This window comes from Symphalangus syndactylus, chromosome 3, assembly GCF_028878055.3.
Source record: "Symphalangus syndactylus isolate Jambi chromosome 3, NHGRI_mSymSyn1-v2.1_pri, whole genome shotgun sequence".
NCBI lineage: Eukaryota > Metazoa > Chordata > Mammalia > Primates > Hylobatidae > Symphalangus > Symphalangus syndactylus.
The window spans coordinates 53,073,397-53,094,293 of NC_072425.2; the positions used below are offsets into that span (position 1 = coordinate 53,073,397).

Here is a 20,897-nt window from a genome sequence, read left to right on the forward strand (position 1 = left end):
TAATTTATACAGAAAAAAAGGTTTAATTGACTCACAACTCTGCATGGCTGGGGAGGCTTCAGGAAACTTACGGTCATGATGGAAGGTGGAGAGGAAGCAAAACACATCTTACATGGTGGCAGGAGAGACAGCATGTGGGCAAAATTGCCGCTTTTCAACCATTAGATCTCGTGAGAACTCACTATCATGAGAACAGCATGGGGGAAACTGCCCCTATGATCCAATCACCTCCCACCAGTTCCCTCCCACGACATGTGGGGATTACAATTCAAGGTGAGATTTGGGTGGGGACACAGATCCAAACCGTATCATCCCCCACCTGAAGTAGAACATAAACTATAAATGTACAAATGGATAATGGTCAGACCATGTATGAAAACAGAATTCTGAGCTGGGTGTGGTGGTGTGCACCTAGCTACTCAGGAGGCTGAGGCGGGGGGATAACTTGAACCCAGGAGTTTGAGGCTGTAGTGAGCTATGACCATGACTGTGAAGTGGCACTGCACTCCAGCCTGGGCAACATAGCAAGACCCTGAGTCTAAATTAATTAATTAATTTTTAAAAACTAAAAATAGCACTCTGACTCACAGCCTGCAGCAACCTGCCCAGAAAACTAACCTCTTACCCCCAGTAAACAACCCAGGAAGGCAGCCCTGCTGTCAGTCAGCCTGGTAGGAAGTCACACAGACCTCCCTGGTGACAATCCAGGAAGCTAAACAATAACCTCTGTAATAATCAGGCCCAAATGGCCAGGACATGATTAATAATTGACAGCTTCTCTAATTTTTGTCCCAATTTCCAACTTAGGACCAAGCAGAGAAAGCCAAATGTGTCCCCCTAACCAATCTCATTGGATCCCTGCTTCTAGTTAGCCACCTCCAGCTTCCTGAGGCCCACAGCCTCCACCAGGGCCCACTGAAACCTTCCCGCTCCTCCACTGTGAAGCTGTCCTGTGCCTCTGCCTGCCTTTGATCTCTGCCAAATGCCTGTGATGGTGTTGACTTCCTTGCTAGAGCAAGCTCTGTATAAATAGCCTTTGCCTGCTCTCACTTGGTTGTCCTTGGTTTATTTCCACACTACACAAGGGTAGAGGTTTCTGTCTGATTTTTTTCCCCACTGGCATAATCCCTAGAACATTGCCCGGTACCTAACAGGAGCTCAGTGATGATGAATGCATGACTAACAAAAAAACCAGAATTTCAATGTCTAACTTTAGGAGAATGGATGGATGGATAATTTATGGTTTATTCATTCTATGGAAATTGCTACATACTACAGCCATTAAAATGAATGAACTACATCTCAAAATATTAAAATGAATGAATCTCAAAACTGTAATGTGGCAAACATTAGCCTAGGCCTCCACAGGGTCGGGATCATCAATATCACTGTCTTCAACCTCCACATCTTGTCGCTCTGGAAGGTCTTCAGGGGCAATAACACACTTGGAACTGCCATCATCTCCTGTGATGACAATGCCTTCTGGAATGCCTCCTGAAGCACCTGCCTGAAGCTGTTTTACAGTTAACATTTTTTTTTAAGATGTAGAAAGAGTACAACCTAAAATAACAATAAAAATCAAAGTAGAGTAAGTATATAAATCAGTAACAAAGTCTAAATTAATAATTTAAAAATTTAAGCAATTTATAGAGGACGCATGCAATATAATACCATTTATACAGATGTTAAAATCCCAACATGTCATGGAAACCTACATATACAGTGAAAGTGAAGTCCATGCCCAGGACTGACCCCCACCAACTTTGTCGGGATGGTTGCTTCTAGAGGCTGAGGAAGGAAATGTCAGGGGTGGGGCAGCTGGAGAAGGAAATTTGTATCTACATATACATTTTTCTTTATAAGAAATAAAATAGGCTGGCCATGGTGGCTCATGCCTGTAATCCCAGCACTTTGGGAGGCTGACGCCGGCAGATCACCTGAGGTCAGGAGTTTGAGACCAGCCTGGCCAACATGGCGAAAACCCATCTCTACTAAAAATACAATAATCAGCTGGACGTAGTGGCTGGTGCCTGTAATCCCAGCTACTCAGGAGGCTGAGGCAGGAGAATCACTTGAACCCAGGAGGCAGAGGTTACAGTGAGCTGAGATTGTGACAGTGTACTCCAGCCTGGGTGACAGAGCAAGACTCCGTCCATCTCAAAAAAAAAAAAAAAAAAGGAACAACAAATTATTAAGATTTGTTAAATCTGGTGATGAGTACCTGTGATGATATTTATTGTACTTTTCAGTATATTTGACATATTTTGCAATTAAAAAATAACATAATAATGAAGTAATTATTCAAAATTCAGATTAAAATGTGGATGCCGTGTAGTGATGGCAAGGGGTTGGTGGTGTCAGGGATGATGCTGCAGGGCTGAGAGGGTGCCCCGTTAATATCCCCCTGTCTGCCTCCTCCTCACCTCCCCACCTCTAGCCCCAGTAACTCAAATTCATTTCTGACAAAACCACTCTGAATGGTTTTTCTGGCAGAATTCCCAAGCAATTCCTTCTCTTTCCACTGCGGCCACCTTCCTAACCAGGCCCTTGGCCCTTGCAGAGAGTGTGAAAACCTGGAAAGAGCTCAGAGAAGAGCGAGACTTCATGGCGCTGGAGGTGGGCCTGGCTGGTTGGGGCCTCCAGGAGGCATTTTCCACCCCACGCAGGGCTGGCCTGGACTCAGGTCTGATCTTGGCCTTGGGGAGATTAATGGGCACGTGCCCAGTGACTCAAGAGGCCCAAACCAGCCCACAGGACTGAAGCGTGTTGTGGAACATGCACACACACACACACACACACACTCTTGCACACATACATGAGTGCACATTTGCTGCAGTAAACATGTCCACTCATATGTGCATACTCACACATACACCATGTGATTCCACTTATGCCATTCTGGAAGAGGTGGAACTGTAAGGTCCCAGAACAGATGAGAGATTGCTGAGGGCTGGGTTGGGGGAGGGCTTGGCTTTGTGGGTAGGGGTGGACACGAAGGAACTTTCCGAGGTGATAGAAATGTTCTAGATCTCTGCATACTGTGGTGGTAGCTACATGATCAGATGCACTTCCTCAAGACTCATCCAACTGTACACCTGCAAGGAGGGAATTGTATGATATGCAAATTATCCCTCAATAAGTCTCATTTAAACAAACCAGTTTTTCTAATTGTGAAAAGGTGCACTCTGTGCTCTCCTGTGAAACCCACCCAGTTATCTGCATTTCCACCTCCAGGGTTTCTAGTGGGCACGAGCATTTTTGCCTATGTTTATTACAGTCACATGCTGCGTACATAGCGATGTTGGAGCCAGTGGTGGAGCGCTGTACTACAGTGGTCGCATAAGATTGTAATGGAGCTGAAAAATTCCTATCTCCTAGTGACGTCATGGTCATCGTAATGTCTGAGCGCAACATGTTATTCACGTGTTTGTGGTGATGCTGTAAAGAAAGGTGTTGCGCTGGCAGTTGTGTAAAAGTTTAGCATACACTATTGTGTACAATACATAATACTTGGTAATGATAATAAACGGCTTTGTTACTGATTTCTATACTTACTCTACTCTGATTTTTTTGTTTGTTTGTTTTTTTGAGACGGAGTCTTGCTCTGTCGCTCAGGCTGGAGTGCAGTGGCACGATCTTGGCTCACTGCAAGCTCCACCTCCCTGGTTCACGCCATTCTCCTGCCTCAGCCTCCCGAGTAGCTGGGACTACAGGCGCCTGCCACCAGGCCCGGCTAATTTTTTGTATTTTTAGTAGAGACGGGGTTTCACCGTGTTAGCCAGGATGGTCTTGATCTCCTGACCTTGTGATCCGCCCACCTCGGCCTCCCAAAGTGCTGGGATTACAGGCGTGAGCCACTGCGCCCGGTCTACTCTGATTTTTATTGTTATTTTAGATTGTACTCCTTCTACATCTTAAAAAAAATGTTAACCATAAAACAGCTTCAGGCAGGTGCTTCAGGAGGCATTTCAGAAGGCATTGTCATCACAGGAGATGATGGCAGTTCCAAGAGTGTTATTGCCCCTGAAGATCTTCCAGAGGGACAAGATGTGGAGGTTGAAGACAGTGATATTGATGATCCCGACCCTGTGGAGGCCTAGGCTAATGTGTGTGTGTCTTAGCTTTTAACAAAAAGTTTAAAAAGTAAAAAAAAAAAAAAAAAAAAAAATTTATAAATAGACAAAAGCTTATAGAAAAAGGATATAAACAAAATATTTTTGTGCAGCTGTATCATGTGTTTTGTTTTAAGCTGTGGTATTACAAAAGAGTCAAAAAGTTTAAAAAAATTAAAGCATATAAGGTAAATAAGTGACAGTAAGCGAAGGTTAATTAATTAATTAATTTTTGAGAACAGAGACTCGCTCTGTTGCCCAGGCTGAAGTGTAGTGGTGCGATCTCAGCTTACTTCAACCTCCGCCTCCTGGTTCAAGCGATTCTCCTGCCTCAGCCTCCCGAGTAGCTGGGATTACAGGTGTATACCACCATGCCTGGCTAATTTTTTGTATTTTTAGTATAAACGGGGTTTCACCATGTTGGCCAGGCTGGTCTCGAACTCCTGACCTCAGGTGATCCACCTGCCTCAGCCTCCCAAAGTGCTGGGATTACAGGCATGAGCCACCACACAAGGCCTAATTTTTTATTATTGAAGAAAGAAAAATATCTTTATAAATTTAGCATTGCCTATGTTTCTAGTGTTTATAACATCTACAGTAGTGTACAGTAATGTCCTACACCTTCACATTTGCTCACTGACTCACCCAGAGCAACTTCCAGTCCTGCAAGCTCCGTTCATTCTAAGTTCCCTATACAGCTGTACAGTTTTTCATCTTTTACACTGTATTTTTACTGTACCTTTTCTATGTTTAGACAGGTTTAGATACACAAGTACTTGCCATTGTGTTCCAATGGCCTACAGCATTCAGGACAGTCACGTGCTGTGCAGGTTTGTAGACTGGGAGCAATAGGCCACGCCATACAGCGTAAGTGTGCAGCAGATTGTACCAGCTAAGTCTTTATGATGTTCACACGATGACAAAATCACCTAACAACACATTTCTCAGAATGTGTTTCCATTGCTAAGTAATGCCTGACTAGACTTGTTTGAAACATCTGTGGTCACCGATGGGGGTAGGTGGAGAGTAGGAGGGCATGAAGGCAAACAGAAGCAGGTGGTGGGGAACAAGAGGAGGGGAGCAAGACAGGGGAAGCTTCCTCCTTGGAGCTGACCACGTCCTATTTCATCCATTCTTTCTTTCCAATCCAATCTCCTGGAGCCTGCTTCTGCTCCCCTAGGCTATCTTTTTCCCCAAGATGTTCTTTTGCAGTTATCATCCCCGGTGAAACTTAAGGACAAAATGCAGAGGGACATCAGTTCTGGGCATGGGTCTTCTTTGAGATCTGTGGTTCCATGGTGGTAACCACAAGTTGTGCTTTACAGAAGTTCTTTTTTTTTTGAGACAGCCCAGGCTGGAGTGCAGTGGCGTGATCTCCGCTCACTGCAACCTCCACCTCCCAGGTTCAAGTGATTCTCTTGCCTCAGCCTCCTGAGTAGCTGGGACTATAGGTGCCTGCTACCACGCCCGGCTAATTTTTGTATTTTTAGTAGAGATGGGGTTTCACTATATTGGCCAGGCTGGTCTCGAACTCCTGACCTTGTGATCCATCCGCCTTGGCCTCCCAAAGTGCTGGGATTACAGGCGTAAGCCACCGCACTTGGCCCCAGAAGTTCTTTACTGTACTATTTCAGCATCAAGCGAAATAAATTCTGTAACACTGGTATATTAGTCAAGGCCCTCCAGAGAGATAGAACCAACAGAATATAGATAGATAGGCAGATAGACAGACAGACAGACAGACAGATAGATAGATGAGAGGGCGGTTTATTCAGGAAATTGGCTCACATGATTATGGAGGCTAAGAAGTCCCACCATAGCTTGTCCGCAAGGTCAAGACCCTGGGATCCTGGTACCGTGGCTTAGCCCAAGTCCCAAGGCCTAAGAATGAGGGAAGCCGAGGGTGTAACTCTCAATCTGAGGCCAAAAGCCTCAGAACCCAGAGGGCCATTACTGTTAAGTCCTGGAGTCCAAAGGCTGGGGATCCTGGAGTTGTTGTCCAAGGATAGGAGAGGAGAGTGTGTCCCAACGCCAGCAGCTAGGTGGACACATTCCCCATTTCTCTGTTTTTCTTCTTTCTGAGGCCCCAGCAGATTGCACGGTGCACCTTCCACACTGAAGGCAGAGTTTGCCCACCTAGTCCACACAGAGACACACTCTAACCTCCTCTGGAAACACCCTCACAGACACACCCAAAAACAACGTGCCACCAGGCTTCTAGATATTCTTAATCCAGTCAAGCTGACGCCTAATATTAACTGTCATGACTGGTATTGTCCTTTTGTTCTGCTACTTAACTTTTGCTGACTGGATATGTATGAAATGGCACCTCATTTAGATTTTTAAATGGACATTTTTAATTTGGTGTTCATTTTTTTTTTTCCTGATCACTGGAGAGGTCAAACACCTTTTCACAGTTTCTGGTCATTTGGGTGTTTTCCCATCAATTGAGTCTTCATGTTTTCTGGCCATTTCTGCTGAGTAGTTTGTCCTTTTCTTATTGTTCCACATGAGCTCTTTACATCTTCTGGATACTAATCATTAGCTGGCCAGATGAATTGAAAATATCTTTTCTAGTATATTGCTCAAATTTTATCTTTCTTTATAATATCTGTCTCACAAAATCTTTTTTTTTTTTTTTTTCTCTGTCACTCAGGCTGGAGTGCAGTGGTGCGATCTCGGCTCACTGCAACCTCCACCTCCCAGGTTCAAGCGATTCTCCTGCCTTAGCCTCCTGAGTAGCTGGGACTACAGGCACGTACCACTACACCCGGCTAATTTTTTGTATTTTTAGTAGAGAAGGGGTTTCACCATGTTAGCCAGGATGGTCTCCATCTCCTGACCTCGTGATCTGCCCACCTCGGCCTCCCAAACTGCTGGGATTACAGGCGTGAGCCACTGTGCCTGGCCCACAAAATCTTTACATTTAACATAATGGAGTTAACCAGCTGTTACATGATGCCTTGTGTCTTATTCAACAATTCTTTCCCCATCCAGATGTCTCATAAATACCAGACAATATTTTCTTACAAAAAATTTAAAGTTTGCTTTTCATATTTAGGTATTTAATCTAGAATATATTATTTTAGTGCGTGATATGAGGTAGGAAAATAAAATGTACCTATTTTTCTGCAGGATAGGCAATTGTCCAGCACCATTTATTAAAAGTTGATGTTTCTCTATGAGTGTAACGCACTTCCATGACACACCGTCACAGTATGCATAACACAGGCAGAAGTCTATTTGCAGACTGTTTTCTCCACTCGTTGATTCTCCTAAACACATTTTAAAAACAAATGCTTCTTGGCTGGGCGCGGTGGCTCACGCCTGTAGTCCCAGCACTTTGGGAGGCCAAGACAGGTGGATCACTTGAAGCCAGGAGTTGGAGACCAGCCTGGACAACATGGTGAAACCCTGTGTCTACTAAAAATACAAAAATCAGCCTGGCGTGGTGGCACACATCTGTAATCCCAGCTACTCAGGAGGTTGAGGCAGGAGAATCACTTGAATCTGGGAGGCAGAGGTTGCAGTGAGCTGAGATCACGCCACTGCATTCCAGCCCAGGTGGCAGAGTGAGACCCTGTCTCAAAACAAACAAACAAAACCACCAAAAACCACAAAAAAACCCACAAACGCTTCTTTAAAACAAATATATTCTATTTTTAATATTTTATGCTTTATGCTTTATGCTGTCATGTGTGCAGATACATTAAGTCAGGTTGAGAAACTACATTCTTATATCACAATAAATGAGTCCTAATCTACTAACCTTATCATCTGGGCGGTAGAGCTGTATGCAGAAGAATGCCATCTTTTTGTTGTGCCTCTGAATTGCTTGTAAGGCCACATGACCAGTGCTGTTTTCTCTCACTTCTGATAATGGGGAGGAACTGGGATACTTGAGGGTCATCCTCTTACGAAACCAGTCAGTAAATATTTGATTAATAGGCAGTTTCCATTTATCTACAAAGTGAGATTACTCTTCATATGTGAGACATGGTTCTGCAAGTCCTAAGAGAGTTCATCATGCATCCTGTTGTTTATTTTTCTTTTGGGACTCCCTAGATTTTCTTGACCAGACAACCCATCGTGAAATTTAGCATTGCAAAAATTCTGAATTGTTGGTTAATGAATCCAGTCTTCAAAATTTACATGGGGGAATCATTGTCGTGAGGTGCAGGGCACATCTTGGAATAGCTCTATTTTGTGAAAGAAGATGTACTTGAGAAATAATCACTATATTTTTTCCTTTTTCTATTTTATATGTTTTGGGAATTCGTTGTGACAGGTCTGTGTTGGGCAGGACCTTAGGTGAGCTCCCCCAGGGTCCCCACATCCGGATGTTGTGTGACCCCTGCCTTGACTGTGCGTGAGACCTATGGCTTGCTTAGGCAGACACAATATGGCAAAGGTGATGGGCACCACCACTCCGGTGGTGAGGGTATGTTAGATTAGACTCTGTTGCCAGCTCACTCACTCTGGTCCCTCTCTCCCTGGCTGGCTTTGAAAAAGCAAGTTGCCGTGAGTCAGTCCCAGACACGCAATGACACAAACTTTGTCTAACACACCACCCCAGGGAGCTTTCACAACCAAGCCCTGGGGACATCATGATTTCAGCCTGAGAGACCCAGAGCAGAGGCCTGGTTGAGCAATGCCTGGACTCTGACCCCCAGAACCTGAGAGATGATACGTGTGTGTTGTTTTAAGCAGCAATAATGTTTGAAGTAATTGTTATGTAGCAATAGAAAACTAATACATTGACTAACAGATGATTTCTGAAAGTCATTTTCCTGGCTAATGCATAAGATGGTTGGAATGTTCCAACCAATTCCACCGGGTTTGTTTTATCCAGATAAGAGATATGAGAATGTTTATATTAACTCTTTCCCAGAGCCTATTACATTAACTTGTAGTTGAATGCTCACCCGCGGTTCTAAAACATGCGCTAGTTCCTACTTTCCCCTGCCTGATTTATTTGTTCTCAAAGTCAGATGACTTGAGCTTGCAGCTCCAGCAGGGAAGGGTCCTTGTCTTTCCAGGTCACTGCTGTATCCCCCAATAACCAGCAAGGGCTGGGTACACAGCAGGTTCAAGAGATATTGGTTAAATAACTAGGTACCTGAACAAATAGTTGTCATCATATTCTTAATAGTGTTATAATTCTCTGTCTCAGACTCTGGGGTAAGCGTTTTATGTACATTATCTCGCTCAATCACTACAACAGCCGTGCTGTATAAGTGGGACCAGTCTCATTGGACAAGTGGAGAACTCGGGTTCCCAGAGTTTAGCGATCACCAGAGATCAAACGGAGATTCAGTGGCAGCAATGGAGAGCGGACCGATTCTATTTAAAACACTTGTCTATTTAAGTATATTTAAGAACACACACACACACACAAATATATATATACACACATATACATGCACGCAATATATATACAGCATATATTTCTGTATAAATACATATATTTGTACTATACATTTATAAATAAAATTTTATTTTAGTAAATAAAATTATATATAAATTTAGCAAAAGGATTGAAATTCTTCTCCGTCTACACTGACCTCTCTCTGAGGGAGTGCAGTTTGGCAGCCCGGCTACCCGAGGCTGTTTCCTGCCTGTGGGGTCCGCGCGGCGCCTCCGCGGGCTGTAGATGGCGCTCGAGTCCTGGCAGCGCCCGCTCCTCTGCGCCTTGGCCGCGCCTGTGTTGACTCCCCGGCGCCCTTGGCTGGTGGGAGAGCGTATTTTCTCACAATTAATACAGATGGGTGGTCCCATTATGCGCGCTTCTTCATCTGTGAATTATTTCGTGTGAAGAGAAGTGCTTGCGCATGCTTAATTTCTAACCGCAATTCGGGGCCTCTGTGCCAGCCACCGGGAGGGAAGTGGGAAAAACTGGGGGACTTCTAGGGGTCCTGCTCGTGCCTGGAGAGCGAGGCGCAGGGGAAGGAGCGCGTGTGCGGAAGCCTCCTCTGAGCCTCTGAAGGACGCATATTACCTCGGTAATCTCACAACATCCTTATGAAGGAGGCACGGTTATTAGACCCTTCGAAAAGAGGGAATGGCCTAGAAAAACTATTCTAAAGAATAGAACTGGAATAAAACTATTCTAAAGAAAGGGAATGGCTTGAGGCTGCTCCCGCCAGGGTCCGAGGCTAGCCCATCTCCACCTCAGACACTAAAGGAGCGAAGAGAGCAGAGATCTCCGTGCATTTCTTCAGCAGCTAGTGCTTGTTCCTTTTTATCGTCAACAAGAAAGACCAGCAAAGCCATGGCGACATGCTGGCATCTCGTTTTGGAGGGTGTGACCCGAGGAACTGCGTGCTGTGGCCGTGGCACAGACGCCCCCAGTCCCCAGCCCCGCCAGGTCCCCTCCTGCTGGGGTAAGGTGGGGCGGCAAGCAGTGGGGGCGGCCCATCCGCAGCCTCCCAGGGAGTGCTGGTGCCTTGGAGGGGGCCACGTGATGTGTTGAGTGGGTGTCGGGGGGAAGGTGGGGGAAACGGTGTCACAGAGGTCTTTGATGTTGTAAATAATTTTATGCCATCTTAAAGAGCCAACTCTGGAAAAATATTAGTCGAAACGGGATCCAACTAAACATGATAAGCCAACAAGGTATGAAATGTGAGCTGTTGTATTTTACGTCGAGGCCAGCGTGAATAGATTTTAAGTCTGGTTTCTGTAGGGCTCCATGGCAAGGGGGCTGGTGGGGACACCAAGGACAGACGCTTCCTACAAGGCTGAGGGCGCCGGCCTGCCTTTCCCAGTGCTCCCAGTTCACTGCAGTTTGGCTGCCAGGAAGGCTAACGTCTGACACACCCTCTTTTGGCATCAAATAACCAAAATTAGTCAGTTCTAGTAAGTTTAGAAATTTACCAAGAGCTGGAGTCCCCTTTTCATTAAATCCATATGCTTACTGGAAGCTAACGGGGGTCATAATAAAATATATTGAATGAAACAAACACTATGAAATGAATTACACTAATTTTTGTTGTAGTAAAACTACAAACTTTCATTTGCATGATGAAAAAATACATATTGAGGCAGAACTCTACGACTGGCATGTTAGGTATGAAATTAAAGGCCTGGGACCATGAAATCGTCCTTTAGTATCTGGGGCTGATAAGATTTTTAATCACTTTTATATGAGACCACAGATTATTTATAATCGACTCACTTAAATAGTCTAACTGATATGGTTGAGGTAACTTTAAAACCTTTTTTGCTGAATGACTCACCCAGGAAGCTTTGAATCTGGAAGATTCTGCCTCTAACAGACTTCCAACCACTTCTCCAGAACCGGTGGCTTACCATTCCCTTCCCCCAGAGCCTATCCAGATGTTAACACACGACGACGAAGAAACCAGCACCCATTTATCCAGCATACTAAAGGTAAGGACTGTGTTACCAGGATTCAGTTCAGACTTAGAAAGTGCTCAGTCTGGCTGGGGGCGGTGGCTCATGCCTGTAATCCCAGCACTTTGGGAGGCTGAGGCAGGCAGATCACAAGGTCAAGAGATCGAGACCATCCTGGCTAACGTGATGAAACCCTGTCTTACTAAAAATACAAAAAAATTAGCTGGGTGTGGTGGTGCGCGCCTGTAGTCCCAGCTACTCCGGAGGTTGTTTTGGGAGGTGGAGGTTGCAGTGAGTCGAGATCGTGCCACTGCACTCTAGCCTGGCGACAGAGCGAGACTCCGTCTAAAAAAAAAAATTGACTTGGCGATGCAGGCTCTTTTTTGGTTCCATATGAACTTTAAAGTAGTTTTTTCCAATTCTGTGAAGAAAGTCATTGGTAGCTTGATGGGGATGGCATTGAATCTATAAATTACCTTGGGCAGTATGGCCATTTTCACGATATTGATTCTTCCAACCCATGAGCATGGAATGTTCTTCCATTTGTTTGTATCCTCTTTTATTTCATTGAGCAGTGGTTTGTAATTCTCCTCGAAGAGGTCCTTCACATCCCTTGTAAGTTGGATTCCTAGGTATTTTATTCTCTTTGAAGCAATTGTGAATGGGAGTTCACTCATGATTTGGCTCTCTGTTTGTCTGTGATTGGTGTACAAGAATGCTTGGGATTTTTGTACATTGATTTTGTATCCTGAGACTTTGCTGAAGTTGCTAATCAGCTTAAGGAGATTTTGGGCTGAGACGATGGGGTTTTCTAGATATACAATCATGTCATCTGCAAACATGGACAGTTTGACTTCCTCTTTTCCTAATTGAATACCCTTTATTTCCTTCTCCTGCCTGATTGCTCTGGCCAGAACTTCCAGCACTATGTTGAATAGGAGTGGTGAGAGAGGGCATCCCTGTCTTGTGCCAGTTTTCAAAGGGAATGCTTCCAGTTTTTGCCCATTCAGTATGATATTGGCTGTGGGTTTGTCATAGATAGCTCTTATTATTTTGAGATACGTCCCATCAATACCTAATTTATTGAGAGTTTTTAGCATGAAGGGTTGTTGAATTTTGTCAAAGGCCTTTTCTGCATCTATTGAGATAATCATGTGGTTTTTGTCTTTGGTTCTGTTTATATGCTGGATTACATTTATTGATTTGCGTATGTTGAACCAGCCTTTCATCCCAGGGATGAAGCCCACTTGATCATGGTGTATAAGCTTTTTGATGTGCTGCTGGATTCGGTTTGCCAGTATTTTATTGAGGATTTTTGCATCAATGTTCATCAAGGATATTGGTCTGAAATTCTCTTTTTTGGTTACGTCTCTGCCAGGCTTCGGTATCAGGATGATGCTGGCTTCATAAAATGTGTTAGGGAGGATTCCCTCTTTTTCTATCGATTGGAATAGTTTCAGAAGGAATGGTACCAGTTCCTCCTTGTACCTCTGGTAGAATTCGGCTGTGAATCCATCAAAAAGAGCCCACATCGCCAAGTCAATCCTAAGCCAAAAGAACAAAGCTGGAGGCATCACGCTACCTGACTTCAAACTATACTACAAGGCTACAGTAACCAAAACAGCATGGTACTGGTACCACAACAGAGACTTAGATCAATGGAACAGAACAGAGCCCTCAGAAATGATGCCGCATATCTACAACTATCTGATCTTTGACAAACCTGACAAAAACAAGAAATGGGGAAAGGATTCCCTATTTAATAAATGGTGCTGGGAAAACTGGCTAGCCATATGTAGAAAGCTGAAACTGGATCCCTTCCTTACACCTTATACAAAAATTAATTCAAGATGGATTAAAGACTTAAATGTTAGACCTAAAACCATTAAAATCCTACAAGAAAACCTAGGCAATACCATTCAGGACAGAGGCGTGGGCAAGGACTTCATGTCTAAAACACCAAAAGCAATGGCAACAAAAGCCAAAATTGACAAATGGGATCTAATTAAACTAAAGTGCTTCTGCACAGCAAAAGAAACTACCATCAGAGTGAACAGGCAACCTACAGAATGGGAGAAAATTTTTGCAACCTACTCATCTGACAAAGGGCTAATATCCAGAATCTACAATGAACTCAAACAAATTTACAAGAAAAAAACAACCCCATCAAAAAGTGGACGAAGGACATGAACAGGCACTTCTCAAAAGAAGACATTTATGCAGCCAAAAAACACATGAAAAAATGCTCATCATCACTGGCCATCAGAGAAATGCAAATCAAAACCACAATGAGATACCATCTCACACCAGTTAGAATGGCCATCATTAAAAAGTCAGGAAACAACAGGTGCTGGAGAGGATGTGGAGAAATAGGAACACTTTCACACTGTTGGTGGGACTGTAAACTAGTTCAACCATTGTGGAAGTCAGTGTGGCGATTCCTCAGGGATCTAGAACTAGAAATACCATTTGACCCAGCCATCCCATTACTGGGTATATACCCAAAGGACTATAAATCATGCTGCTATAAAGACACATGCACACGTATGTTTATTGCGGCACTATTCACAATAGCAAAGAGTTGGAACCAACCCAAATGTCCAACAACGATAGACTGGATTAAGAAAATGTGGCACATATACACCATGGAATACTATGCAGCCATAAAAAATGATGAGTTCATGTCCTTTGTAGGGACATGGATGAAACTGGAAAACATCATTCTCAGTAAACTATCGCAAGGACAAAAAAGCAAACACTGCATGTTCTCACTCATAGGTGGGAATTGAACAATGAGAACTCATGGACACAGGAAGGGGAACATCACACTCCAGGGACTGTTGTGGGGTGGGGGGAGGGGGGAGGGGCAGCATTAGGAGATATACCTAATGCTAAATGACGAGTTAATGGGTGCAGCAAAACAACATGGCACATGGATACATATGTAACAAACCTGCACATTGTGCACATGTGCCCTAAAACTTAAAGTATAATAATAAAAGAAAAGAAAAGAAAGTGCTCAGTCTGTGTGGATGGATTAAAATTGGAGATGAGTTTCATAAGGTAGCCCGAAGGATCAATCAACCTCATTTCCTTCTACTCCTATGCCTCAAGAGATCCTTCCTGCATGCTTATTAGGGTATGAGAAGAAATTACTTATTAAAACTCAAGAGTGGGACAGTAAAAAGATAGTAGAGTATTTAAAACTTTTTATTCCTTTGCTTTTCTGGAAGCAAACAGAGACTTGTAGGCTATTGTTTTATTGTTTGTCAAATATTTTGTAGGTGTGAAATTAATGAGTCAGGCAACTGTGTGAGATGCTGAGGATACAGCAACCAAACTCAGGGACTGTATCTTCTGGAGCTTCCAGCCTCACAGGAGGACAGTCAATCAAACGAGCACAGAGAGGGGGAAATTTAGTGACAGAGGGTGCCTTCCCTAGACAGAGGTTTTTTGAGGAACAAGATCCTTATTGCACAAATATTGCAGTGGTGTTGACGGAGTCCCTCCCTTTCTTGTCTCGGCCCTACCTTCTATTCAGGTGCGTGGAGAATCCTGGGAACCTGCACACAGGTGCTGGGCAACACCTGGACGAAGAAACTTTTTGGGGTCTAGGGAAGCACAGGAGGTAGACCAGTAGTCTGGAGTTAGAACCACGTTTCCTGAGAAGGAGCAGAAGTCATCCAGACAGAAAGTGGGAAGTGCCTGCTGCAGGACTGGAGCTGTCCCAGGCAAAGGTTCCTCCTCATTGCAAGCAGGAAAGGCGTTGGAAGACCTGAAAGAAAATGAGTATGTCTGGAATGCAGTACCCAGAAAGGGGAGCCTGGGGAAAGAGGCAGGGAGACTGAGAAGGCCTTGATGAGAACCAGAGCCAGGAGGTGGACGTAATTTACCCTCAGCCAAGGGAAGAGTCATCAAAGGGGTTGAAGCACAAGAATGACACAGCCACACCTGGGTCAGGATGAATCAGGTGGGGTATGGAGAATATATTCTCTGTGAAAACATCCAGGAAAATGCCACTGTCATGTCTCAGGTCTGTCTTATCTTAGGTTACCCAAATGACTTGCTTTATATTTTTGCTTTGTCTTGTCTTTGTTTATAACTTAAATCCATTAAAAAAGTTGCAGCCGCTGCGTCACTAGGTGGTATAACCACATGCAGTATCATGTCAGGGCCACGGTAACAGAGGCCCACAGGCCGAGTACCTTAAACGGCAGAAATCTAGTTTCTCACAGTCCTGGGGGCTGGAAGTCTGAGATCAAGCTATTGGCAAGGTTGGTTTCTTCTGGGGCCTCTCTCCTTGGCTTCTAGACGGCTGTCTTCTCCATGTCTTCATATTGCAGTCCCTCTTTACCAATTTGTGTCCTAATTTCTTCTTATAAGGACACCAGTTATATGGGATTAGGGCCAACCCAAATGGCCTCACTGAAGCTTAATTACCTCTCTGCGGACCCTCCCTCCTGATACAGTCACAGTCTGAGGTATTGGAGATTAGGACTTCAACATATGAATTTTGGGGTGTTGTGGGGAGATGCAGTTTATCCCATAACACTCTACTTAAGTAAAATGCTTTTTCCAAAATGTTGCAGCAGAAGAATTTTGAGGCAAAGGAGCCAACAAATTTTCTCTTGAAACTCTGGGAGCTCAAGCAGTCCAATTTAATTAAATTCATTTGCTACCAAGTAAATGCCTGTGCACACAATGTACTCCTCTAGAGAAAAGCCTATTGTCACTGCATCTATATAATTGAATCACAAAAGATGCCTCCCTTGCCTCCCCCCACGCCATCAAGTCCTTTCATCTGTTTCCAATAAGGGAAAAAAGAGAACTCTTCTGGGCATGTTTACATTTTATCTTTAAACAAAACTAAATGGAATTTGACATGGTAAAGCCAGGCCATGTTACATATCAATGTGAAATGAAAGGTTTCTTGGGCCAGGTGTTGCCCAGCACCTGTGTGCAGGTTCCCAGTATTCTCCACACACTTGAATAGAATGTGGGGCCCAGAGAGGAAAGGGAGGGACTCAGTCAACACCACTGCAATATTTGTGCAAGAAGATGTTCCTTAAAAAACCTTTAGTGCCTTTTATTGACTTTAAAAGTCACAGTTTTCCTTAAATACTTCTTTTTCCCAATTTCACTGTAACTTACATCATATTCTCTTACATAAAAATTACTCTCCAGACTGAAATTCTTCATTCTGACATCTGTCCAAAAATGTTTCTTCTGCAACTTGCAGTCGTAACTACTTGTTTTAATACCACCACCTCCTTCTTCCTGCTGTCACGTTCTTGCAGAAAAGGCAAGTGGAAAGAAAACATTCCTCCTGGGATCCCAGGAAATGCAGTATAAATCTCTGTCGAGTGATTTGCCATATTTATGTAACCAGTAGAAAACAAACACAGACAAGTACTACAATCAGGAAGCTCCAGTTTGCTCTATTTTTAAAAACCTTGGTCTGCTTTCTTCAGAAAGAGAGTCAGCTGAAGTCAGAGTTTAGAGTCCTTATCAGCAAGGCCATCCCCTGCAATGATCAGCCTAAAGACCTCCCATTCAAAAAGTTAGGGGACAAAAACTAGACCATATGCCCAAGTTAGCATAGTCCATATTTTCGGGAGTCCATAGCCCTACCTATAATGCAAAAGTGGGAATGACAGAATTTACTATGGTAGCTAGAGTAGCATGGTGTGACAGGAAAAAAAAATCACTGACAAAGAATGACATTTTGAGGCAGAACTTTATAATGAACTTGTTATGTACGAAGTAGAAGGCCTCTGTCTTGAAATCTTCATTAAGTATCCAGGGCTGATGTTTCTCTGAGATTTTCAATCTCTCTGATATGAGACCAGAGATTATTTGCAATTTAGTTATTGAATATTCTAAATTACTGGGTCATAGAGTCACTTTACATTTACTGTAACCCCAATTGGAATTTTGAGAGAGATCAGCAATTTTATTCTAGACATTTTCTGAAAGAACAAAAAAATAGCTAATATATAATAGTTTAGAAAAATAAAGAAAAATGGAGATTTCTTTTCCTTACCAGAAGCAAAACATACTCTAGAGACTTCTATTTCTGGGGAAATGAAGTAGATGCACATTTACCTAGTCCCTCCAATAAGTATAACTAAAAACCCTAGAGATTGTATATAAGACAAACATCAGAATACTTCAATTGGCAGACAGAAGAAAGCAGACTGTTTAGGGGCTTTGGGACCCAAGGAAGACTTGGAGATGAGTTCTCTGGGCTTTCTTTTGCCCCTTATATCTTAGACTGGATACTGGAGAAGCCAGAGTCTGTAAACACCAATGTGCCCTGGACAAAAAAAGTTCCAAAGAAAGATCTGCTTCCCCTAGACAGAGGATCAGGAAAGGGGCAGCCTAGCAAGACAGAAAACTTTCAGACAATAACTACTGTATTCAAACCAAATGCCACAGAAAAAACTGTGGTGGGAATCCAGCGCTTACAGGTGGCTGAGTGGGGACCCTTGACTTTCCCTCCTGACAGGCCAATAGGGTGCCCCAGCTCCCCGCTGGGTGGCAGCAAGCCACCTTGTGTCTGGTGGCATCAGTGGATATCACATGGGGAGCCTGTGCTTCCAATCTGACTCACATATAACAAGGTTCCTTCTTCTTTCAAAGGTGGTGTCCCAAGAGGCTTAGTAGAAAGTCAAGACCTTCTCTGTCCATCAGCAGGAGAAAGGCCCCACACCCAGCTGCCTGAAAGAATGGATAAATTCCAAGTTCAGAAACACTTGAAGCCTAAAGAATATGCTCCCAAATAATCCATAGGTCAAAGAGAGAGTCTCAAGAGAAATAAAAAAATACTGAACTAAATGAAAAGGAAAACACATCTTATCAAAATGTGTGGGACACAGCCAAAATAATGCTGAGAGAGAAATTCATAGCAATAAATGTTTACATAAGAAAAAAGTAAAATTCTCAGCCAGGCGCAGTGGCTAACGCCTGTAATCCCAGCACTTTGGGAGGCTGAGGTGGGTGGATCACAAGGTCAGGAGGTTGAGACCAGCCTGGCCAATATGGTGAAACCCCGTCTCTACTAAAAATACAAAAATTAGCCAGGCTTGGTGACATGCACCTGTAATCCCAGCTACTTCGGAGGCTGAGGCAGGAGAATTGCTTGAACCCAGGAGGTGGGGGTTGCATTGAGCCGAGATCATGCCACTGCATTCCAGCCTGGGTGACAGAGCGAGACTCTGTCTCAGAAAAAAAAAAAAAAGATAAAAAGTAAAATTCTCAAATGAGTAATATAAGCTCTCACTACAAGAGACTAGAGAAAGAAGAGCAAAATAAATCTATAGCAAGCAGAAGGAAAAAAGTAATAAAGATAAGAGCAGGAATCAGTAAAATCATGAGCAGAAAAACAGTAGAGAAAACCAATGAAACAAAAAGTCTGGTTCTTAGGAAAGATCGATAAAATTGACAAATCTCTAGTAAGACTAATAAAAAAGAGAGAAGACACAAATGGTTGATATCAGAAATGAAACAGAGGATATGATGACAGATCCTGTAAACATCAGAAGGACAATAAATGAATACTATGAACAACTGTACATACATACATTTGACAACTTAGGTGAAATGAACCAATTTCTCAAAAAGTACACTGCCACAATTAACCTAACATGAAATAGATAATTTAAATATCTGTTTAACAATTAAGACAGTTGAATTTGTAATTTAAAACTCCTCTGAAAATAATCTCTAGGCCCAGATGATTTCACTGGAGAATTTTACCAACTGTTTAAAAAAGAATTATCACCAATTCTACAAAAATCTTCAAGAAAATAAAAGGGAAGGAAATATGTTCAACTCATTCTATGAAGCCAGTATTACCCTAATACCAAAATCAGACAAAGACAGTAAACAAACAAACAAACATAGACCAATATCCTCATGAAGATGCAAAAATTCTTAACAAAAAATTAGCAAATAGAATTCACTGCTGTATAAAAATAATTATATACCATGTTCAAGGTATGCAAGGCTGGTTCAATATTTTAAAAATCAATCAATGTAATCCACTATATTTATAGGCTAAAGAAGAAAAATCACACGATCATATCAATTCATGAAGAAAAGCATTTGAAAAGTTTAACACTCATTTATGATACAAAATTCTCAGAAAACTAGTAGAGAGGAATTTCAGCTTGATAAAGAATATGTACAAAAAACCGTACAGCTAAAATCATACATAATGGAGAAAATTGGAATGGTTTTCTACTATGACTGGGAACAAGGCAAGAATATCCACACTGTCATTGCTTTATTCAGCAAAGTGCTGGAAGTTGTAGGCACTGTAAGAAGCAGGAAAAGGAAACACAAGTCATGTAGACACTAAAGAAAGATATAAAACTGCTTCTACTTGCAGGTGACATGACGATCTATGTAGAAAGTCCCACGGAAAATACAAAACCAAAAAACCCAAACTCTTGGAACTAATAAATGAGTTTAACAACTCATTTATAAGCAGGATATAAGGGCAACTGTAAAAAAAGTCAGTTTTATTTCTATATGCTAGCAAGGAACATGTGTAAAACAAAATTTAAGATACAATGCCAGTTATAATCACTCAGATAATAATGAAATACTTGGGCATAAATCAGAGAAAACATGTATGGGACATGTATGCTAAAAACTACAAAGTACTGGTTGAAAACCTAAATTAATGGAGACAGAATTTGGGTTCATGGATTGGAAGACTCAACATAGTGAGAATGTCAATTCTTTCCAAATTAGCAGACAGGGTTAGCACCATTCCTATCAAATCCTAGGAAGATTTTAAAAATAGATATGGACAAGACTATTCTAAAAATCTATATGAAAAACAAAGGAACTAGAATAACTAAAATAATTCTAGAAAAAAAGAAAAAAGTGGAAGCAATCACTTTACCCAATTTCAAGACTTACTATGTGGTTACAATAATCGGTACTGTGGTACTGGCAGAGGGATAGACATATAGGTCACCAGAACAGAATAGTGGACTCGCAGGTAGTTTCACAAGTATGGCCAATTGATTTTTGATGGAGTTGCAAAAATAATTTGATGGAGAAAGGATAGGCTTTTCAACAGATAGTGCTGGAGCCATTGGATATCCACACACAAGAATGGAATGGAATGGAATGGAATGGAATGGAATGGAATGGAATGGAATGGAATAGAATAGAATAGAATAGAATAGAATAGAATAGAATAGAATAGAATAGAATAGAATAGAATAGACTTAAACCTCATGCCTAATGCAGAGGTTTACTCGAAATGGATCATAGATTTAAAAATAAACCATAAAGCTTTTAGAAAAAAAAAGAAGAAAATATTTGGGTCCTAGGGCTTGGTAAAGAGTTTTCAGTCATGCCATCAAAACACATTCCATATAACCAGCTTAGAGGAACATAAATGAGCTGAAAATC

General features: G+C 42.5%; 1 long non-coding RNA gene across 2 annotated transcripts; it reads right to left on the reverse strand.

The window, feature by feature from the left end:
- Positions 1-14,724: 14,724 nt before the first annotated feature.
- LOC129479218 (uncharacterized) lies at positions 14,725-20,614 on the reverse strand. 2 transcript variants are annotated; one of them, XR_008656609.2, is made up of 3 exons: positions 20,397-20,614; positions 18,079-18,185; positions 14,725-15,240 (listed from the first exon to the last, which is right to left on the reverse strand). It is a non-coding gene; the product is annotated as an uncharacterized lncRNA (long non-coding RNA). The 2 variants fall into 2 exon arrangements; XR_010120030.1 differs by lacking the exon at positions 14,725-15,240 and adding an exon at positions 17,184-17,299.
- Positions 20,615-20,897: the final 283 nt, after the last annotated feature.